The sequence below is a fragment of the Oryctolagus cuniculus genome, unplaced genomic scaffold, assembly GCF_964237555.1.
Source record: "Oryctolagus cuniculus unplaced genomic scaffold, mOryCun1.1 SCAFFOLD_160, whole genome shotgun sequence".
Lineage (NCBI taxonomy): Eukaryota > Metazoa > Chordata > Mammalia > Lagomorpha > Leporidae > Oryctolagus > Oryctolagus cuniculus.
The window spans coordinates 68277-88234 of record NW_027208342.1 but is presented as its reverse complement, the minus strand read 5'-3'; the positions used below and the strand labels follow the sequence as shown (position 1 = coordinate 88234).

At 71.4% G+C, this 19958-nt stretch overlaps 10 non-coding genes across 10 annotated transcripts; all 10 read right to left on the bottom strand.

The window, feature by feature from the left end:
- Positions 1 to 358: 358 nt before the first annotated feature.
- Positions 359 to 477, bottom strand: LOC138848259 (5S ribosomal RNA). The gene has a single exon (XR_011386069.1). It is a non-coding gene; the product is annotated as a 5S ribosomal RNA (ribosomal RNA).
- Positions 478 to 2821: 2344 nt separating this feature from the next.
- Positions 2822 to 2940, bottom strand: LOC138848271 (5S ribosomal RNA). Its single transcript, XR_011386081.1, has one exon. It is a non-coding gene; the product is annotated as a 5S ribosomal RNA (ribosomal RNA).
- A 1818-nt stretch (positions 2941 to 4758) lies between these two features.
- LOC138848258 (5S ribosomal RNA) lies at positions 4759 to 4877 on the bottom strand. Its single transcript, XR_011386068.1, has one exon. It is a non-coding gene; the product is annotated as a 5S ribosomal RNA (ribosomal RNA).
- A 2352-nt stretch (positions 4878 to 7229) lies between these two features.
- On the bottom strand, positions 7230 to 7348 carry LOC138848257 (5S ribosomal RNA). The gene has a single exon (XR_011386067.1). It is a non-coding gene; the product is annotated as a 5S ribosomal RNA (ribosomal RNA).
- A 1827-nt stretch (positions 7349 to 9175) lies between these two features.
- Positions 9176 to 9294, bottom strand: LOC138848256 (5S ribosomal RNA). Its single transcript, XR_011386066.1, has one exon. It is a non-coding gene; the product is annotated as a 5S ribosomal RNA (ribosomal RNA).
- A 1836-nt stretch (positions 9295 to 11130) lies between these two features.
- On the bottom strand, positions 11131 to 11249 carry LOC138848255 (5S ribosomal RNA). The gene has a single exon (XR_011386065.1). It is a non-coding gene; the product is annotated as a 5S ribosomal RNA (ribosomal RNA).
- Positions 11250 to 13102: 1853 nt separating this feature from the next.
- LOC138848254 (5S ribosomal RNA) lies at positions 13103 to 13221 on the bottom strand. The gene has a single exon (XR_011386064.1). It is a non-coding gene; the product is annotated as a 5S ribosomal RNA (ribosomal RNA).
- A 1824-nt stretch (positions 13222 to 15045) lies between these two features.
- On the bottom strand, positions 15046 to 15164 carry LOC138848253 (5S ribosomal RNA). Its single transcript, XR_011386063.1, has one exon. It is a non-coding gene; the product is annotated as a 5S ribosomal RNA (ribosomal RNA).
- A 1853-nt stretch (positions 15165 to 17017) lies between these two features.
- On the bottom strand, positions 17018 to 17136 carry LOC138848252 (5S ribosomal RNA). The gene has a single exon (XR_011386062.1). It is a non-coding gene; the product is annotated as a 5S ribosomal RNA (ribosomal RNA).
- A 1836-nt stretch (positions 17137 to 18972) lies between these two features.
- On the bottom strand, positions 18973 to 19091 carry LOC138848251 (5S ribosomal RNA). The gene has a single exon (XR_011386061.1). It is a non-coding gene; the product is annotated as a 5S ribosomal RNA (ribosomal RNA).
- Between the last annotated feature and the right edge of the window lie 867 nt (positions 19092 to 19958).

The following is a 19958-nucleotide window of genomic DNA, read 5'->3' as shown; positions in this document are numbered from 1 at the left end:
GCCGGCAGGGGAGCGCCCTGGCGGGCGGTGAGTCGCTGGTTTGGGGTTGGAGGGGGCGCGCTGGATGGCGCGGGGCGTGGCCTGTGTCCCGGGGTGGGCCCCGGGGTTGGCGGTGGGGCTGCGGCAGCCGGGGACAGCTGGCCGGCCCGCCCGTGCCCGTGCCCGTGCCCGTGCCCAGGCCCAGGCCCAGGCCCGAGGCGCGGGCGGGCTGGGGCTGCCAGGTGGAGGGGTCGGGCTTCTGCCCCCTGCTGGAGCTGCGTTGGGGGTCGCAGGGGTCCCGGCGTGCGGGCTGGCGGATGGGGGCGTGGCTAGGCAGCCAGCCAAAGGCGAGCAAAAGGGGAGGGTGCCGCGGGGCAAAAGCCTACAGCACCCGGTATTCCCAGGCGGTCTCCCATCCAAGTACTAACCAGGCCCGACCCTGCTTAGCTTCCGAGATCAGACGAGATCGGGCGCGTTCAGGGTGGTATGGCCGTAGACGCCAGAGGCCGCCTCCAGGCCCCTCTTGAGTGCGCGCCCGCACAGCCGCCGCCGCCGCCGCCTCCTCCTCCTCCTCCTCCTGCCCGCTCCCCGCTCTCACTCCCATTCCCATTCCCATTCCCATTCCCGCTCCCGCTCCCGCTCCCGCTCCCGCTGCCGCTTCTCCTCCGCCTCCTCCCTCTTTTCTCTTCTCTTCTCTTCTCCTCCTCCCCCCCCCCTCCTCAGCCGCCCTCCGCCTAGCCCTGCACCAGTGCCCGAACTCCAGCCCTCCGCCTGCCCAGCCCAGGACCTGCAGCACCGGGCGCCCAGTCGGCACGCTGCCGCCAAGCCAAGGGGAGCCAACCTCCTCCGGCTGCCGCTGGCCACAGGGAACTCCTACTCTCTCTTTCTAGGCCGGATCCCCTGCCTGCCGCCATCGCCCAGCCACACGCCAGCCGTGCCCGGCAGCCTCCACGCCTGCCCAGGGCTGCGCCCCGCGGCTCGCGGGTCCCGGCACCAGGGGGTTCGGCGCCCCACACCACCGCGGCCCGGGCCTTCCCTCCTACCCGGCCGCCAGCAGCCCCCCCACCGCTGACGCACAGGTCGCCCGCCCTCCCCCGGCACGGCCGCCGCGCCTCCACACACTCCCACGCCGCGAGGACAGCTGAGGGCCTGGGGACCCTTGTCCCCGCTCGGTCACGGGGGCCCAAGTGGGGCAGCAGGTCGGGAAGGAGGGCGGCAGCGCACGGAATCACCCCCGCCGCACGCTCGCGTGGGCACTCACACACACACACACACACACACACACGCCTACACAAGGGGCACACAGTCGCACACCCCGACACCCTTCGTGGCACAGAGGGATTTCCGTCCTCAGCGCCCGTTCCCTCACGGGAGGGTGGGGCGCTTCAGCGCGACCCGCACCCTCCAGCCCGGCAGCCAGTTCGAGACTGTCGCTCCCCCTCTTCATGGAGGAACGACACAGGACCCTGCGCTGTTCTTTCGTCTGCTCGGCCCTCCCCGGGTTTGCTGCTGGTTCTTCCCGGGTTGGCTACCGTCCCTTCCACCTCCGTGGAAGGGCGGTTCCCCCTGCCACATTCCCCACTTCCGCGGGGGAGCGGCACACCGCCGGCCGGCCGGCCGGCTCTCTCGGGGGCTGCACAGGTGTTCCCCTTAGATGTTCCTGGTGCATGTTGTCTCTCTCCTCCTTTATAGTCCTCTTCCGCCAATCCCAACTCGGCTGCCCACACGCCAAGTACGCTGCTCTCCTCCAATCAGGAGCAGGATCAGCTCCTGGAGGTCATCACTCAAGTTGGCAAGAGGCAGCTGCATAGAAGCTGTTTTCTCCTCTCCCAGCGCCATATTGTGGGAGAGCAGATGCATAGAATAAGTCTTAATTCCAGTAACTCAGTCCAATCCGAGTTGCTCCCCACAGAGACCACAGGCTGTGTGCTGCCTGCCTGCCACGGACCCTCTGTCCCGGGGAGGTCCTGTGGGCACGCAGCCTGTGGCCGCGGGTCTCTGCCTGGCCTGCCAAAAGGGTGCCCCGTTTGGATGCTGTGTGAGTCAGGGCTGATGGGGGAGAGGGGGACAGAGAGAGGAGAGAGAGACAGAGAGAGAGAGAGAAAGAGAGAGAGACGTGTAGGTGTTGGTGTAAGTCAGAGACAGAGGGAGAGGGTGCCTGTATTGCCTGCGAGGCTTGGTGTGGGGTCCCTCCTTTGCGCTCTGGAGGGCTTCCGCGGCTGTGGCGCGTGGCCGCCGCACGGCCAGGTGGCGCAGAGGGCCCGCGGGTTGGGCTGCGCGAGGCACCGGGCCCTGAGTGGTGGGCAACCGCGCCCTGGCGTCGTCTTCGGGCGGTGGTCGTGGTCGTGGTCGTGGTCACAGTCATTGGGCTCCCTGGGAGACAGGAGCCCGGGAGGGGCGGTGGGAGTGCAGGTGCCGGGAGCTGCTGGTGCGGCGGGCTGCGGGGTTGGGGCGGCCGGCAGGGGAGCGCCCTGGCGGGCGGTGAGTCGCTGGTTTGGGGTTGGAGGGGGCGCGCTGGATGGCGCGGGGCGTGGCCTGTGTCCCGGGGTGGGCCCCGGGGTTGGCGGTGGGGCTGCGGCAGCCGGGGACAGCTGGCCGGCCCGCCCGTGCCCGTGCCCGTGCCCGTGCCCGTGCCCGTGCCCAGGCCCAGGCCCAGGCCCAGGCCCAGGCCCAGGCCCGAGGCGCGGGCGGGCTGGGGCTGCCAGGTGGAGGGGTCGGGCTTCTGCCCCCTGCTGGAGCTGCGTTGGGGGTCGCAGGGGTCCCGGCGTGCGGGCTGGCGGATGGGGGCGTGGCTAGGCAGCCAGCCAAAGGCGAGCAAAAGGGGAGGGTGCCGCGGGGCAAAAGCCTACAGCACCCGGTATTCCCAGGCGGTCTCCCATCCAAGTACTAACCAGGCCCGACCCTGCTTAGCTTCCGAGATCAGACGAGATCGGGCGCGTTCAGGGTGGTATGGCCGTAGATGCCAGAGGCCGCCTCCAGGCCCCTCTTGAGTGCGCGCCCGCACAGCCGCCGCCGCCGCCGCCGCCGCCGCCGCCTCCTCTTCCTGCCCGCTCCCCGCTCTCACTCCCATTCCCATTCCCATTCCCACTCCCGCTCCCGCTCCCGCTGCCGCTTCTCCTCCGCCTCCTCCCTCTTTTCTCTTCTCTTCTCTTCTCCTCCTCCCCCCCCTCCTCCTCAGCCGCCCTCCGCCTAGCCCTGCACCAGTGCCCGAACTCCAGCCCTCCGCCTGCCCAGCCCAGGACCTGCAGCACCGGGCGCCCAGTCGGCACGCTGCCGCCAAGCCAAGGGGAGCCAACCTCCTCCGGCTGCCGCTGGCCACAGGGAACTCCTACTCTCTCTTTCTAGGCCGGATCCCCTGCCTGCCGCCATCGCCCAGCCACACGCCAGCCGTGCCCGGCAGCCTCCACGCCTGCCCAGGGCTGCGCCCCGCGGCTCGCGGGTCCCGGCACCAGGGGGTTCGGCGCCCCACACCACCGCGGCCCGGGCCTTCCCTCCTACCCGGCCGCCAGCAGCCCCCCCACCGCTGACGCACAGGTCGCCCGCCCTCCCCCGGCACGGCCGCCGCGCCTCCACACACTCCCACGCCGCGAGGACAGCTGAGGGCCTGGGGACCCTTGTCCCCGCTCGGTCACGGGGGCCCAAGTGGGGCAGCAGGTCGGGAAGGAGGGCGGCAGCGTACGGAATCACCCCCGCCGCACGCTCGCGTGGGCACTCACACACACACACACACACACACACACGCCTACACAAGGGGCACACAGTCGCACACCCCGACACCCTTCGTGGCACAGAGGGATTTCCGTCCTCAGCGCCCGTTCCCTCACGGGAGGGTGGGGCGCTTCAGCGCGACCCGCACCCTCCAGCCCGGCAGCCAGTTCGAGACCACAGGCTGTGTGCTGCCTGCCTGCCACGGACCCTCTGTCCCGGGGAGGTCCTGTGGGCACGCAGCCTGTGGCCGCGGGTCTCTGCCTGGCCTGCCAAAAGGGTGCCCCGTTTGGATGCTGTGTGAGTCAGGGCTGATGGGGGAGAGGGGGACAGAGAGAGGAGAGAGAGACAGAGAGAGAGAGAGAAAGAGAGAGAGACGTGTAGGTGTTGGTGTAAGTCAGAGACAGAGGGAGAGGGTGCCTGTATTGCCTGCGAGGCTTGGTGTGGGGTCCCTCCTTTGCGCTCTGGAGGGCTTCCGCGGCTGTGGCGCGTGGCCGCCGCACGGCCAGGTGGCGCAGAGGGCCCGCGGGTTGGGCTGCGCGAGGCACCGGGCCCTGAGTGGTGGGCAACCGCGCCCTGGCGTCGTCTTCGGGCGGTGGTCGTGGTCGTGGTCGTGGTCACAGTCATTGGGCTCCCTGGGAGACAGGAGCCCGGGAGGGGCGGTGGGAGTGCAGGTGCCGGGAGCTGCTGGTGCGGCGGGCTGCGGGGTTGGGGCGGCCGGCAGGGGAGCGCCCTGGCGGGCGGTGAGTCGCTGGTTTGGGGTTGGAGGGGGCGCGCTGGATGGCGCGGGGCGTGGCCTGTGTCCCGGGGTGGGCCCCGGGGTTGGCGGTGGGGCTGCGGCAGCCGGGGACAGCTGGCCGGCCCGCCCGTGCCCGTGCCCGTGCCCGTGCCCGTGCCCAGGCCCAGGCCCGAGGCGCGGGCGGGCTGGGGCTGCCAGGTGGAGGGGTCGGGCTTCTGCCCCCTGCTGGAGCTGCGTTGGGGGTCGCAGGGGTCCCGGCGTGCGGGCTGGCGGATGGGGGCGTGGCTAGGCAGCCAGCCAAAGGCGAGCAAAAGGGGAGGGTGCCGCGGGGCAAAAGCCTACAGCACCCGGTATTCCCAGGCGGTCTCCCATCCAAGTACTAACCAGGCCCGACCCTGCTTAGCTTCCGAGATCAGACGAGATCGGGCGCGTTCAGGGTGGTATGGCCGTAGACGCCAGAGGCCGCCTCCAGGCCCCTCTTGAGTGCGCGCCCGCACAGCCGCCGCCGCCGCCGCCGCCGCCTCCTCCTCCTCCTCCTCCTCCTCCTGCCCGCTCCCCGCTCTCACTCCCATTCCCATTCCCATTCCCATTCCCGCTCCCGCTCCCGCTCCCGCTCCCGCTGCCGCTTCTCCTCCGCCTCCTCCCTCTTTTCTCTTCTCTTCTCTTCTCCTCCTCCCCCCCCCCTCCTCAGCCGCCCTCCGCCTAGCCCTGCACCAGTGCCCGAACTCCAGCCCTCCGCCTGCCCAGCCCAGGACCTGCAGCACCGGGCGCCCAGTCGGCACGCTGCCGCCAAGCCAAGGGGAGCCAACCTCCTCCGGCTGCCGCTGGCCACAGGGAACTCCTACTCTCTCTTTCTAGGCCGGATCCCCTGCCTGCCGCCATCGCCCAGCCACACGCCAGCCGTGCCCGGCAGCCTCCACGCCTGCCCAGGGCTGCGCCCCGCGGCTCGCGGGTCCCGGCACCAGGGGGTTCGGCGCCCCACACCACCGCGGCCCGGGCCTTCCCTCCTACCCGGCCGCCAGCAGCCCCCCCACCGCTGACGCACAGGTCGCCCGCCCTCCCCCGGCACGGCCGCCGCGCCTCCACACACTCCCACGCCGCGAGGACAGCTGAGGGCCTGGGGACCCTTGTCCCCGCTCGGTCACGGGGGCCCAAGTGGGGCAGCAGGTCGGGAAGGAGGGCGGCAGCGCACGGAATCACCCCCGCCGCACGCTCGCGTGGGCACTCACACACACACACACACACACACACACACGCCTACACAAGGGGCACACAGTCGCACACCCCGACACCCTTCGTGGCACAGAGGGATTTCCGTCCTCAGCGCCCGTTCCCTCACGGGAGGGTGGGGCGCTTCAGCGCGACCCGCACCCTCCAGCCCGGCAGCCAGTTCGAGACTGTCGCTCCCCCTCTTCATGGAGGAACGACACAGGACCCTGCGCTGTTCTTTCGTCTGCTCGGCCCTCCCCGGGTTTGCTGCTGGTTCTTCCCGGGTTGGCTACCGTCCCTTCCACCTCCGTGGAAGGGCGGTTCCCCCTGCCACATTCCCCACTTCCGCGGGGGAGCGGCACACCGCCGGCCGGCCGGCCGGCTCTCTCGGGGGCTGCACAGGTGTTCCCCTTAGATGTTCCTGGTGCATGTTGTCTCTCTCCTCCTTTATAGTCCTCTTCCGCCAATCCCAACTCGGCTGCCCACACGCCAAGTACGCTGCTCTCCTCCAATCAGGAGCAGGATCAGCTCCTGGAGGTCATCACTCAAGTTGGCAAGAGGCAGCTGCATAGAAGCTGTTTTCTCCTCTCCCAGCGCCATATTGTGGGAGAGCAGATGCATAGAATAAGTCTTAATTCCAGTAACTCAGTCCAATCCGAGTTGCTCCCCACAGAGACCACAGGCTGTGTGCTGCCTGCCTGCCACGGACCCTCTGTCCCGGGGAGGTCCTGTGGGCACGCAGCCTGTGGCCGCGGGTCTCTGCCTGGCCTGCCAAAAGGGTGCCCCGTTTGGATGCTGTGTGAGTCAGGGCTGATGGGGGAGAGGGGGACAGAGAGAGGAGAGAGAGACAGAGAGAGAGAGAGAAAGAGAGAGAGACGTGTAGGTGTTGGTGTAAGTCAGAGACAGAGGGAGAGGGTGCCTGTATTGCCTGCGAGGCTTGGTGTGGGGTCCCTCCTTTGCGCTCTGGAGGGCTTCCGCGGCTGTGGCGCGTGGCCGCCGCACGGCCAGGTGGCGCAGAGGGCCCGCGGGTTGGGCTGCGCGAGGCACCGGGCCCTGAGTGGTGGGCAACCGCGCCCTGGCGTCGTCTTCGGGCGGTGGTCGTGGTCGTGGTCGTGGTCACAGTCATTGGGCTCCCTGGGAGACAGGAGCCCGGGAGGGGCGGTGGGAGTGCAGGTGCCGGGAGCTGCTGGTGCGGCGGGCTGCGGGGTTGGGGCGGCCGGCAGGGGAGCGCCCTGGCGGGCGGTGAGTCGCTGGTTTGGGGTTGGAGGGGGCGCGCTGGATGGCGCGGGGCGTGGCCTGTGTCCCGGGGTGGGCCCCGGGGTTGGCGGTGGGGCTGCGGCAGCCGGGGACAGCTGGCCGGCCCGCCCGTGCCCGTGCCCGTGCCCGTGCCCGTGCCCAGGCCCAGGCCCAGGCCCAGGCCCAGGCCCAGGCCCGAGGCGCGGGCGGGCTGGGGCTGCCAGGTGGAGGGGTCGGGCTTCTGCCCCCTGCTGGAGCTGCGTTGGGGGTCGCAGGGGTCCCGGCGTGCGGGCTGGCGGATGGGGGCGTGGCTAGGCAGCCAGCCAAAGGCGAGCAAAAGGGGAGGGTGCCGCGGGGCAAAAGCCTACAGCACCCGGTATTCCCAGGCGGTCTCCCATCCAAGTACTAACCAGGCCCGACCCTGCTTAGCTTCCGAGATCAGACGAGATCGGGCGCGTTCAGGGTGGTATGGCCGTAGACGCCAGAGGCCGCCTCCAGGCCCCTCTTGAGTGCGCGCCCGCACAGCCGCCGCCGCCGCCGCCGCCGCCGCCGCCGCCGCCGCCTCCTCTTCCTGCCCGCTCCCCGCTCTCACTCCCATTCCCATTCCCATTCCCACTCCCGCTCCCGCTCCCGCTGCCGCTTCTCCTCCGCCTCCTCCCTCTTTTCTCTTCTCTTCTCTTCTCCTCCTCCCCCCCCTCCTCCTCAGCCGCCCTCCGCCTAGCCCTGCACCAGTGCCCGAACTCCAGCCCTCCGCCTGCCCAGCCCAGGACCTGCAGCACCGGGCGCCCAGTCGGCACGCTGCCGCCAAGCCAAGGGGAGCCAACCTCCTCCGGCTGCCGCTGGCCACAGGGAACTCCTACTCTCTCTTTCTAGGCCGGATCCCCTGCCTGCCGCCATCGCCCAGCCACACGCCAGCCGTGCCCGGCAGCCTCCACGCCTGCCCAGGGCTGCGCCCCGCGGCTCGCGGGTCCCGGCACCAGGGGGTTCGGCGCCCCACACCACCGCGGCCCGGGCCTTCCCTCCTACCCGGCCGCCAGCAGCCCCCCCACCGCTGACGCACAGGTCGCCCGCCCTCCCCCGGCACGGCCGCCGCGCCTCCACACACTCCCACGCCGCGAGGACAGCTGAGGGCCTGGGGACCCTTGTCCCCGCTTGGTCACGGGGGCCCAAGTGGGGCAGCAGGTCGGGAAGGAGGGCGGCAGCGTACGGAATCACCCCCGCCGCACGCTCGCGTGGGCACTCACACACACACACACACACACACACACGCCTACACAAGGGGCACACAGTCGCACACCCCGACACCCTTCGTGGCACAGAGGGATTTCCGTCCTCAGCGCCCGTTCCCTCACGGGAGGGTGGGGCGCTTCAGCGCGACCCGCACCCTCCAGCCCGGCAGCCAGTTCGAGACCACAGGCTGTGTGCTGCCTGCCTGCCACGGACCCTCTGTCCCGGGGAGGTCCTGTGGGCACGCAGCCTGTGGCCGCGGGTCTCTGCCTGGCCTGCCAAAAGGGTGCCCCGTTTGGATGCTGTGTGAGTCAGGGCTGATGGGGGAGAGGGGGACAGAGAGAGGAGAGAGAGACAGAGAGAGAGAGAGAAAGAGAGAGAGACGTGTAGGTGTTGGTGTAAGTCAGAGACAGAGGGAGAGGGTGCCTGTATTGCCTGCGAGGCTTGGTGTGGGGTCCCTCCTTTGCGCTCTGGAGGGCTTCCGCGGCTGTGGCGCGTGGCCGCCGCACGGCCAGGTGGCGCAGAGGGCCCGCGGGTTGGGCTGCGCGAGGCACCGGGCCCTGAGTGGTGGGCAACCGCGCCCTGGCGTCGTCTTCGGGCGGTGGTCGTGGTCGTGGTCGTGGTCACAGTCATTGGGCTCCCTGGGAGACAGGAGCCCGGGAGGGGCGGTGGGAGTGCAGGTGCCGGGAGCTGCTGGTGCGGCGGGCTGCGGGGTTGGGGCGGCCGGCAGGGGAGCGCCCTGGCGGGCGGTGAGTCGCTGGTTTGGGGTTGGAGGGGGCGCGCTGGATGGCGCGGGGCGTGGCCTGTGTCCCGGGGTGGGCCCCGGGGTTGGCGGTGGGGCTGCGGCAGCCGGGGACAGCTGGCCGGCCCGCCCGTGCCCGTGCCCGTGCCCGTGCCCAGGCCCAGGCCCAGGCCCGAGGCGCGGGCGGGCTGGGGCTGCCAGGTGGAGGGGTCGGGCTTCTGCCCCCTGCTGGAGCTGCGTTGGGGGTCGCAGGGGTCCCGGCGTGCGGGCTGGCGGATGGGGGCGTGGCTAGGCAGCCAGCCAAAGGCGAGCAAAAGGGGAGGGTGCCGCGGGGCAAAAGCCTACAGCACCCGGTATTCCCAGGCGGTCTCCCATCCAAGTACTAACCAGGCCCGACCCTGCTTAGCTTCCGAGATCAGACGAGATCGGGCGCGTTCAGGGTGGTATGGCCGTAGACGCCAGAGGCCGCCTCCAGGCCCCTCTTGAGTGCGCGCCCGCACAGCCGCCGCCGCCGCCGCCTCCTCCTCCTCCTCCTCCTCCTGCCCGCTCCCCGCTCTCACTCCCATTCCCATTCCCATTCCCATTCCCATTCCCACTCCCGCTCCCGCTCCCGCTCCCGCTCCCGCTGCCGCTTCTCCTCCGCCTCCTCCCTCTTTTCTCTTCTCTTCTCTTCTCCTCCTCCCCCCCCTCCTCCTCAGCCGCCCTCCGCCTAGCCCTGCACCAGTGCCCGAACTCCAGCCCTCCGCCTGCCCAGCCCAGGACCTGCAGCACCGGGCGCCCAGTCGGCACGCTGCCGCCAAGCCAAGGGGAGCCAACCTCCTCCGGCTGCCGCTGGCCACAGGGAACTCCTACTCTCTCTTTCTAGGCCGGATCCCCTGCCTGCCGCCATCGCCCAGCCACACGCCAGCCGTGCCCGGCAGCCTCCACGCCTGCCCAGGGCTGCGCCCCGCGGCTCGCGGGTCCCGGCACCAGGGGGTTCGGCGCCCCACACCACCGCGGCCCGGGCCTTCCCTCCTACCCGGCCGCCAGCAGCCCCCCCACCGCTGACGCACAGGTCGCCCGCCCTCCCCCGGCACGGCCGCCGCGCCTCCACACACTCCCACGCCGCGAGGACAGCTGAGGGCCTGGGGACCCTTGTCCCCGCTCGGTCACGGGGGCCCAAGTGGGGCAGCAGGTCGGGAAGGAGGGCGGCAGCGTACGGAATCACCCCCGCCGCACGCTCGCGTGGGCACTCACACACACACACACACACACGCCTACACAAGGGGCACACAGTCGCACACCCCGACACCCTTCGTGGCACAGAGGGATTTCCGTCCTCAGCGCCCGTTCCCTCACGGGAGGGTGGGGCGCTTCAGCGCGACCCGCACCCTCCAGCCCGGCAGCCAGTTCGAGACCACAGGCTGTGTGCTGCCTGCCTGCCACGGACCCTCTGTCCCGGGGAGGTCCTGTGGGCACGCAGCCTGTGGCCGCGGGTCTCTGCCTGGCCTGCCAAAAGGGTGCCCCGTTTGGATGCTGTGTGAGTCAGGGCTGATGGGGGAGAGGGGGACAGAGAGAGGAGAGAGAGACAGAGAGAGAGAGAGAAAGAGAGAGAGACGTGTAGGTGTTGGTGTAAGTCAGAGACAGAGGGAGAGGGTGCCTGTATTGCCTGCGAGGCTTGGTGTGGGGTCCCTCCTTTGCGCTCTGGAGGGCTTCCGCGGCTGTGGCGCGTGGCCGCCGCACGGCCAGGTGGCGCAGAGGGCCCGCGGGTTGGGCTGCGCGAGGCACCGGGCCCTGAGTGGTGGGCAACCGCGCCCTGGCGTCGTCTTCGGGCGGTGGTCGTGGTCGTGGTCGTGGTCACAGTCATTGGGCTCCCTGGGAGACAGGAGCCCGGGAGGGGCGGTGGGAGTGCAGGTGCCGGGAGCTGCTGGTGCGGCGGGCTGCGGGGTTGGGGCGGCCGGCAGGGGAGCGCCCTGGCGGGCGGTGAGTCGCTGGTTTGGGGTTGGAGGGGGCGCGCTGGATGGCGCGGGGCGTGGCCTGTGTCCCGGGGTGGGCCCCGGGGTTGGCGGTGGGGCTGCGGCAGCCGGGGACAGCTGGCCGGCCCGCCCGTGCCCGTGCCCGTGCCCGTGCCCAGGCCCAGGCCCAGGCCCGAGGCGCGGGCGGGCTGGGGCTGCCAGGTGGAGGGGTCGGGCTTCTGCCCCCTGCTGGAGCTGCGTTGGGGGTCGCAGGGGTCCCGGCGTGCGGGCTGGCGGATGGGGGCGTGGCTAGGCAGCCAGCCAAAGGCGAGCAAAAGGGGAGGGTGCCGCGGGGCAAAAGCCTACAGCACCCGGTATTCCCAGGCGGTCTCCCATCCAAGTACTAACCAGGCCCGACCCTGCTTAGCTTCCGAGATCAGACGAGATCGGGCGCGTTCAGGGTGGTATGGCCGTAGACGCCAGAGGCCGCCTCCAGGCCCCTCTTGAGTGCGCGCCCGCACAGCCGCCGCCGCCTCCGCCGCCGCCGCCGCCGCCGCCTCCTCTTCCTGCCCGCTCCCCGCTCTCACTCCCATTCCCATTCCCATTCCCACTCCCGCTCCCGCTCCCGCTCCCGCTGCCGCTTCTCCTCCGCCTCCTCCCTCTTTTCTCTTCTCTTCTCTTCTCCTCCTCCCCCCCCCTCCTCCTCAGCCGCCCTCCGCCTAGCCCTGCACCAGTGCCCGAACTCCAGCCCTCCGCCTGCCCAGCCCAGGACCTGCAGCACCGGGCGCCCAGTCGGCACGCTGCCGCCAAGCCAAGGGGAGCCAACCTCCTCCGGCTGCCGCTGGCCACAGGGAACTCCTACTCTCTCTTTCTAGGCCGGATCCCCTGCCTGCCGCCATCGCCCAGCCACACGCCAGCCGTGCCCGGCAGCCTCCACGCCTGCCCAGGGCTGCGCCCCGCGGCTCGCGGGTCCCGGCACCAGGGGGTTCGGCGCCCCACACCACCGCGGCCCGGGCCTTCCCTCCTACCCGGCCGCCAGCAGCCCCCCCACCGCTGACGCACAGGTCGCCCGCCCTCCCCCGGCACGGCCGCCGCGCCTCCACACACTCCCACGCCGCGAGGACAGCTGAGGGCCTGGGGACCCTTGTCCCCGCTCGGTCACGGGGGCCCAAGTGGGGCAGCAGGTCGGGAAGGAGGGCGGCAGCGCACGGAATCACCCCCGCCGCACGCTCGCGTGGGCACTCACACACACACACACACACACACACACACACGCCTACACAAGGGGCACACAGTCGCACACCCCGACACCCTTCGTGGCACAGAGGGATTTCCGTCCTCAGCGCCCGTTCCCTCACGGGAGGGTGGGGCGCTTCAGCGCGACCCGCACCCTCCAGCCCGGCAGCCAGTTCGAGACCACAGGCTGTGTGCTGCCTGCCTGCCACGGACCCTCTGTCCCGGGGAGGTCCTGTGGGCACGCAGCCTGTGGCCGCGGGTCTCTGCCTGGCCTGCCAAAAGGGTGCCCCGTTTGGATGCTGTGTGAGTCAGGGCTGATGGGGGAGAGGGGGACAGAGAGAGGAGAGAGAGACAGAGAGAGAGAGAGAGAGAGAGAGAGACGTGTAGGTGTTGGTGTAAGTCAGAGACAGAGGGAGAGGGTGCCTGTATTGCCTGCGAGGCTTGGTGTGGGGTCCCTCCTTTGCGCTCTGGAGGGCTTCCGCGGCTGTGGCGCGTGGCCGCCGCACGGCCAGGTGGCGCAGAGGGCCCGCGGGTTGGGCTGCGCGAGGCACCGGGCCCTGAGTGGTGGGCAACCGCGCCCTGGCGTCGTCTTCGGGCGGTGGTCGTGGTCGTGGTCGTGGTCACAGTCATTGGGCTCCCTGGGAGACAGGAGCCCGGGAGGGGCGGTGGGAGTGCAGGTGCCGGGAGCTGCTGGTGCGGCGGGCTGCGGGGTTGGGGCGGCCGGCAGGGGAGCGCCCTGGCGGGCGGTGAGTCGCTGGTTTGGGGTTGGAGGGGGCGCGCTGGATGGCGCGGGGCGTGGCCTGTGTCCCGGGGTGGGCCCCGGGGTTGGCGGTGGGGCTGCGGCAGCCGGGGACAGCTGGCCGGCCCGCCCGTGCCCGTGCCCGTGCCCGTGCCCGTGCCCAGGCCCAGGCCCAGGCCCAGGCCCAGGCCCGAGGCGCGGGCGGGCTGGGGCTGCCAGGTGGAGGGGTCGGGCTTCTGCCCCCTGCTGGAGCTGCGTTGGGGGTCGCAGGGGTCCCGGCGTGCGGGCTGGCGGATGGGGGCGTGGCTAGGCAGCCAGCCAAAGGCAAGCAAAAGGGGAGGGTGCCGCGGGGCAAAAGCCTACAGCACCCGGTATTCCCAGGCGGTCTCCCATCCAAGTACTAACCAGGCCCGACCCTGCTTAGCTTCCGAGATCAGACGAGATCGGGCGCGTTCAGGGTGGTATGGCCGTAGACGCCAGAGGCCGCCTCCAGGCCCCTCTTGAGTGCGCGCCCGCACAGCCGCCGCCGCCTCCGCCGCCGCCGCCGCCGCCGCCGCCTCCTCTTCCTGCCCGCTCCCCGCTCTCACTCCCATTCCCATTCCCATTCCCACTCCCGCTCCCGCTCCCGCTGCCGCTTCTCCTCCGCCTCCTCCCTCTTTTCTCTTCTCTTCTCTTCTCCTCCTCCCCCCCCCTCCTCCTCAGCCGCCCTCCGCCTAGCCCTGCACCAGTGCCCGAACTCCAGCCCTCCGCCTGCCCAGCCCAGGACCTGCAGCACCGGGCGCCCAGTCGGCACGCTGCCGCCAAGCCAAGGGGAGCCAACCTCCTCCGGCTGCCGCTGGCCACAGGGAACTCCTACTCTCTCTTTCTAGGCCGGATCCCCTGCCTGCCGCCATCGCCCAGCCACACGCCAGCCGTGCCCGGCAGCCTCCACGCCTGCCCAGGGCTGCGCCCCGCGGCTCGCGGGTCCCGGCACCAGGGGGTTCGGCGCCCCACACCACCGCGGCCCGGGCCTTCCCTCCTACCCGGCCGCCAGCAGCCCCCCCACCGCTGACGCACAGGTCGCCCGCCCTCCCCCGGCACGGCCGCCGCGCCTCCACACACTCCCACGCCGCGAGGACAGCTGAGGGCCTGGGGACCCTTGTCCCCGCTCGGTCACGGGGGCCCAAGTGGGGCAGCAGGTCGGGAAGGAGGGCGGCAGCGCACGGAATCACCCCCGCCGCACGCTCGCGTGGGCACTCACACACACACACACACACACACACACACGCCTACACAAGGGGCACACAGTCGCACACCCCGACACCCTTCGTGGCACAGAGGGATTTCCGTCCTCAGCGCCCGTTCCCTCACGGGAGGGTGGGGCGCTTCAGCGCGACCCGCACCCTCCAGCCCGGCAGCCAGTTCGAGACCACAGGCTGTGTGCTGCCTGCCTGCCACGGACCCTCTGTCCCGGGGAGGTCCTGTGGGCACGCAGCCTGTGGCCGCGGGTCTCTGCCTGGCCTGCCAAAAGGGTGCCCCGTTTGGATGCTGTGTGAGTCAGGGCTGATGGGGGAGAGGGGGACAGAGAGAGGAGAGAGAGACAGAGAGAGAGAGAGAAAGAGAGAGAGACGTGTAGGTGTTGGTGTAAGTCAGAGACAGAGGGAGAGGGTGCCTGTATTGCCTGCGAGGCTTGGTGTGGGGTCCCTCCTTTGCGCTCTGGAGGGCTTCCGCGGCTGTGGCGCGTGGCCGCCGCACGGCCAGGTGGCGCAGAGGGCCCGCGGGTTGGGCTGCGCGAGGCACCGGGCCCTGAGTGGTGGGCAACCGCGCCCTGGCGTCGTCTTCGGGCGGTGGTCGTGGTCGTGGTCGTGGTCACAGTCATTGGGCTCCCTGGGAGACAGGAGCCCGGGAGGGGCGGTGGGAGTGCAGGTGCCGGGAGCTGCTGGTGCGGCGGGCTGCGGGGTTGGGGCGGCCGGCAGGGGAGCGCCCTGGCGGGCGGTGAGTCGCTGGTTTGGGGTTGGAGGGGGCGCGCTGGATGGCGCGGGGCGTGGCCTGTGTCCCGGGGTGGGCCCCGGGGTTGGCGGTGGGGCTGCGGCAGCCGGGGACAGCTGGCCGGCCCGCCCGTGCCCGTGCCCGTGCCCAGGCCCAGGCCCAGGCCCGAGGCGCGGGCGGGCTGGGGCTGCCAGGTGGAGGGGTCGGGCTTCTGCCCCCTGCTGGAGCTGCGTTGGGGGTCGCAGGGGTCCCGGCGTGCGGGCTGGCGGATGGGGGCGTGGCTAGGCAGCCAGCCAAAGGCGAGCAAAAGGGGAGGGTGCCGCGGGGCAAAAGCCTACAGCACCCGGTATTCCCAGGCGGTCTCCCATCCAAGTACTAACCAGGCCCGACCCTGCTTAGCTTCCGAGATCAGACGAGATCGGGCGCGTTCAGGGTGGTATGGCCGTAGACGCCAGAGGCCGCCTCCAGGCCCCTCTTGAGTGCGCGCCCGCACAGCCGCCGCCGCCGCCACCTCCTCCTCCTCCTCCTCCTCCTGCCCGCTCCCCGCTCTCACTCCCATTCCCATTCCCATTCCCATTCCCATTCCCATTCCCATTCCCGCTCCCGCTCCCGCTCCCGCTCCCGCTCCCGCTGCCGCTTCTCCTCCGCCTCCTCCCTCTTTTCTCTTCTCTTCTCTTCTCCTCCTCCCCCCCCCTCCTCCTCAGCCGCCCTCCGCCTAGCCCTGCACCAGTGCCCGAACTCCAGCCCTCCGCCTGCCCAGCCCAGGACCTGCAGCACCGGGCGCCCAGTCGGCACGCTGCCGCCAAGCCAAGGGGAGCCAACCTCCTCCGGCTGCCGCTGGCCACAGGGAACTCCTACTCTCTCTTTCTAGGCCGGATCCCCTGCCTGCCGCCATCGCCCAGCCACACGCCAGCCGTGCCCGGCAGCCTCCACGCCTGCCCAGGGCTGCGCCCCGCGGCTCGCGGGTCCCGGCACCAGGGGGTTCGGCGCCCCACACCACCGCGGCCCGGGCCTTCCCTCCTACCCGGCCGCCAGCAGCCCCCCCACCGCTGACGCACAGGTCGCCCGCCCTCCCCCGGCACGGCCGCCGCGCCTCCACACACTCCCACGCCGCGAGGACAGCTGAGGGCCTGGGGACCCTTGTCCCCGCTCGGTCACGGGGGCCCAAGTGGGGCAGCAGGTCGGGAAGGAGGGCGGCAGCGCACGGAATCACCCCCGCCGCACGCTCGCGTGGGCACTCACACACACACACACACACACACACGCCTACACAAGGGGCACACAGTCGCACACCCCGACACCCTTCGTGGCACAGAGGGATTTCCGTCCTCAGCGCCCGTTCCCTCACGGGAGGGTGGGGCGCTTCAGCGCGACCCGCACCCTCCAGCCCGGCAGCCAGTTCGAGACCACAGGCTGTGTGCTGCCTGCCTGCCACGGACCCTCTGTCCCGGGGAGGTCCTGTGGGCACGCAGCCTGTGGCCGCGGGTCTCTGCCTGGCCTGCCAAAAGGGTGCCCCGTTTGGATGCTGTGTGAGTCAGGGCTGATGGGGGAGAGGGGGACAGAGAGAGGAGAGAGAGACAGAGAGAGAGAGAGAAAGAGAGAGAGACGTGTAGGTGTTGGTGTAAGTCAGAGACAGAGGGAGAGGGTGCCTGTATTGCCTGCGAGGCTTGGTGTGGGGTCCCTCCTTTGCGCTCTGGAGGGCTTCCGCGGCTGTGGCGCGTGGCCGCCGCACGGCCAGGTGGCGCAGAGGGCCCGCGGGTTGGGCTGCGCGAGGCACCGGGCCCTGAGTGGTGGGCAACCGCGCCCTGGCGTCGTCTTCGGGCGGTGGTCGTGGTCGTGGTCGTGGTCACAGTCATTGGGCTCCCTGGGAGACAGGAGCCCGGGAGGGGCGGTGGGAGTGCAGGTGCCGGGAGCTGCTGGTGCGGCGGGCTGCGGGGTTGGGGCGGCCGGCAGGGGAGCGCCCTGGCGGGCGGTGAGTCGCTGGTTTGGGGTTGGAGGGGGCGCGCTGGATGGCGCGGGGCGTGGCCTGTGTCCCGGGGTGGGCCCCGGGGTTGGCGGTGGGGCTGCGGCAGCCGGGGACAGCTGGCCGGCCCGCCCGTGCCCGTGCCCGTGCCCGTGCCCAGGCCCAGGCCCAGGCCCGAGGCGCGGGCGGGCTGGGGCTGCCAGGTGGAGGGGTCGGGCTTCTGCCCCCTGCTGGAGCTGCGTTGGGGGTCGCAGGGGTCCCGGCGTGCGGGCTGGCGGATGGGGGCGTGGCTAGGCAGCCAGCCAAAGGCGAGCAAAAGGGGAGGGTGCCGCGGGGCAAAAGCCTACAGCACCCGGTATTCCCAGGCGGTCTCCCATCCAAGTACTAACCAGGCCCGACCCTGCTTAGCTTCCGAGATCAGACGAGATCGGGCGCGTTCAGGGTGGTATGGCCGTAGACGCCAGAGGCCGCCTCCAGGCCCCTCTTGAGTGCGCGCCCGCACAGCCGCCGCCGCCGCCGCCTCCTCCTCCTCCTCCTCCTCCTGCCCGCTCCCCGCTCTCACTCCCATTCCCATTCCCATTCCCATTCCCATTCCCACTCCCGCTCCCGCTCCCGCTCCCGCTCCCGCTGCCGCTTCTCCTCCGCCTCCTCCCTCTTTTCTCTTCTCTTCTCTTCTCCTCCTCCCCCCCCTCCTCCTCAGCCGCCCTCCGCCTAGCCCTGCACCAGTGCCCGAACTCCAGCCCTCCGCCTGCCCAGCCCAGGACCTGCAGCACCGGGCGCCCAGTCGGCACGCTGCCGCCAAGCCAAGGGGAGCCAACCTCCTCCGGCTGCCGCTGGCCACAGGGAACTCCTACTCTCTCTTTCTAGGCCGGATCCCCTGCCTGCCGCCATCGCCCAGCCACACGCCAGCCGTGCCCGGCAGCCTCCACGCCTGCCCAGGGCTGCGCCCCGCGGCTCGCGGGTCCCGGCACCAGGGGGTTCGGCGCCCCACACCACCGCGGCCCGGGCCTTCCCTCCTACCCGGCCGCCAGCAGCCCCCCCACCGCTGACGCACAGGTCGCCCGCCCTCCCCCGGCACGGCCGCCGCGCCTCCACACACTCCCACGCCGCGAGGACAGCTGAGGGCCTGGGGACCCTTGTCCCCGCTCGGTCACGGGGGCCCAAGTGGGGCAGCAGGTCGGGAAGGAGGGCGGCAGCGTACGGAATCACCCCCGCCGCACGCTCGCGTGGGCACTCACACACACACACACACACACGCCTACACAAGGGGCACACAGTCGCACACCCCGACACCCTTCGTGGCACAGAGGGATTTCCGTCCTCAGCGCCCGTTCCCTCACGGGAGGGTGGGGCGCTTCAGCGCGACCCGCACCCTCCAGCCCGGCAGCCAGTTCGAGACCACAGGCTGTGTGCTGCCTGCCTGCCACGGACCCTCTGTCCCGGGGAGGTCCTGTGGGCACGCAGCCTGTGGCCGCGGGTCTCTGCCTGGCCTGCCAAAAGGGTGCCCCGTTTGGATGCTGTGTGAGTCAGGGCTGATGGGGGAGAGGGGGACAGAGAGAGGAGAGAGAGACAGAGAGAGAGAGAGAAAGAGAGAGAGACGTGTAGGTGTTGGTGTAAGTCAGAGACAGAGGGAGAGGGTGCCTGTATTGCCTGCGAGGCTTGGTGTGGGGTCCCTCCTTTGCGCTCTGGAGGGCTTCCGCGGCTGTGGCGCGTGGCCGCCGCACGGCCAGGTGGCGCAGAGGGCCCGCGGGTTGGGCTGCGCGAGGCACCGGGCCCTGAGTGGTGGGCAACCGCGCCCTGGCGTCGTCTTCGGGCGGTGGTCGTGGTCGTGGTCGTGGTCACAGTCATTGGGCTCCCTGGGAGACAGGAGCCCGGGAGGGGCGGTGGGAGTGCAGGTGCCGGGAGCTGCTGGTGCGGCGGGCTGCGGGGTTGGGGCGGCCGGCAGGGGAGCGCCCTGGCGGGCGGTGAGTCGCTGGTTTGGGGTTGGAGGGGGCGCGCTGGATGGCGCGGGGCGTGGCCTGTGTCCCGGGGTGGGCCCCGGGGTTGGCGGTGGGGCTGCGGCAGCCGGGGACAGCTGGCCGGCCCGCCCGTGCCCGTGCCCGTGCCCGTGCCCGTGCCCAGGCCCAGGCCCGAGGCGCGGGCGGGCTGGGGCTGCCAGGTGGAGGGGTCGGGCTTCTGCCCCCTGCTGGAGCTGCGTTGGGGGTCGCAGGGGTCCCGGCGTGCGGGCTGGCGGATGGGGGCGTGGCTAGGCAGCCAGCCAAAGGCGAGCAAAAGGGGAGGGTGCCGCGGGGCAAAAGCCTACAGCACCCGGTATTCCCAGGCGGTCTCCCATCCAAGTACTAACCAGGCCCGACCCTGCTTAGCTTCCGAGATCAGACGAGATCGGGCGCGTTCAGGGTGGTATGGCCGTAGACGCCAGAGGCCGCCTCCAGGCCCCTCTTGAGTGCGCGCCCGCACAGCCGCCGCCGCCGCCGCCTCCTCCTCCTCCTCCTGCCCGCTCCCCGCTCTCACTCCCATTCCCATTCCCATTCCCATTCCCATTCCCATTCCCGCTCCCGCTCCCGCTGCCGCTTCTCCTCCGCCTCCTCCCTCTTTTCTCTTCTCTTCTCTTCTCCTCCTCCCCCCCCCTCCTCCTCAGCCGCCCTCCGCCTAGCCCTGCACCAGTGCCCGAACTCCAGCCCTCCGCCTGCCCAGCCCAGGACCTGCAGCACCGGGCGCCCAGTCGGCACGCTGCCGCCAAGCCAAGGGGAGCCAACCTCCTCCGGCTGCCGCTGGCCACAGGGAACTCCTACTCTCTCTTTCTAGGCCGGATCCCCTGCCTGCCGCCATCGCCCAGCCACACGCCAGCCGTGCCCGGCAGCCTCCACGCCTGCCCAGGGCTGCGCCCCGCGGCTCGCGGGTCCCGGCACCAGGGGGTTCGGCGCCCCACACCACCGCGGCCCGGGCCTTCCCTCCTACCCGGCCGCCAGCAGCCCCCCCACCGCTGACGCACAGGTCGCCCGCCCTCCCCCGGCACGGCCGCCGCGCCTCCACACACTCCCACGCCGCGAGGACAGCTGAGGGCCTGGGGACCCTTGTCCCCGCTCGGTCACGGGGGCCCAAGTGGGGCAGCAGGTCGGGAAGGAGGGCGGCAGCGCACGGAATCACCCCCGCCGCACGCTCGCGTGGGCACTCACACACACACACACACACACACACACACGCCTACACAAGGGGCACACAGTCGCACACCCCGACACCCTTCGTGGCACAGAGGGATTTCCGTCCTCAGCGCCCGTTCC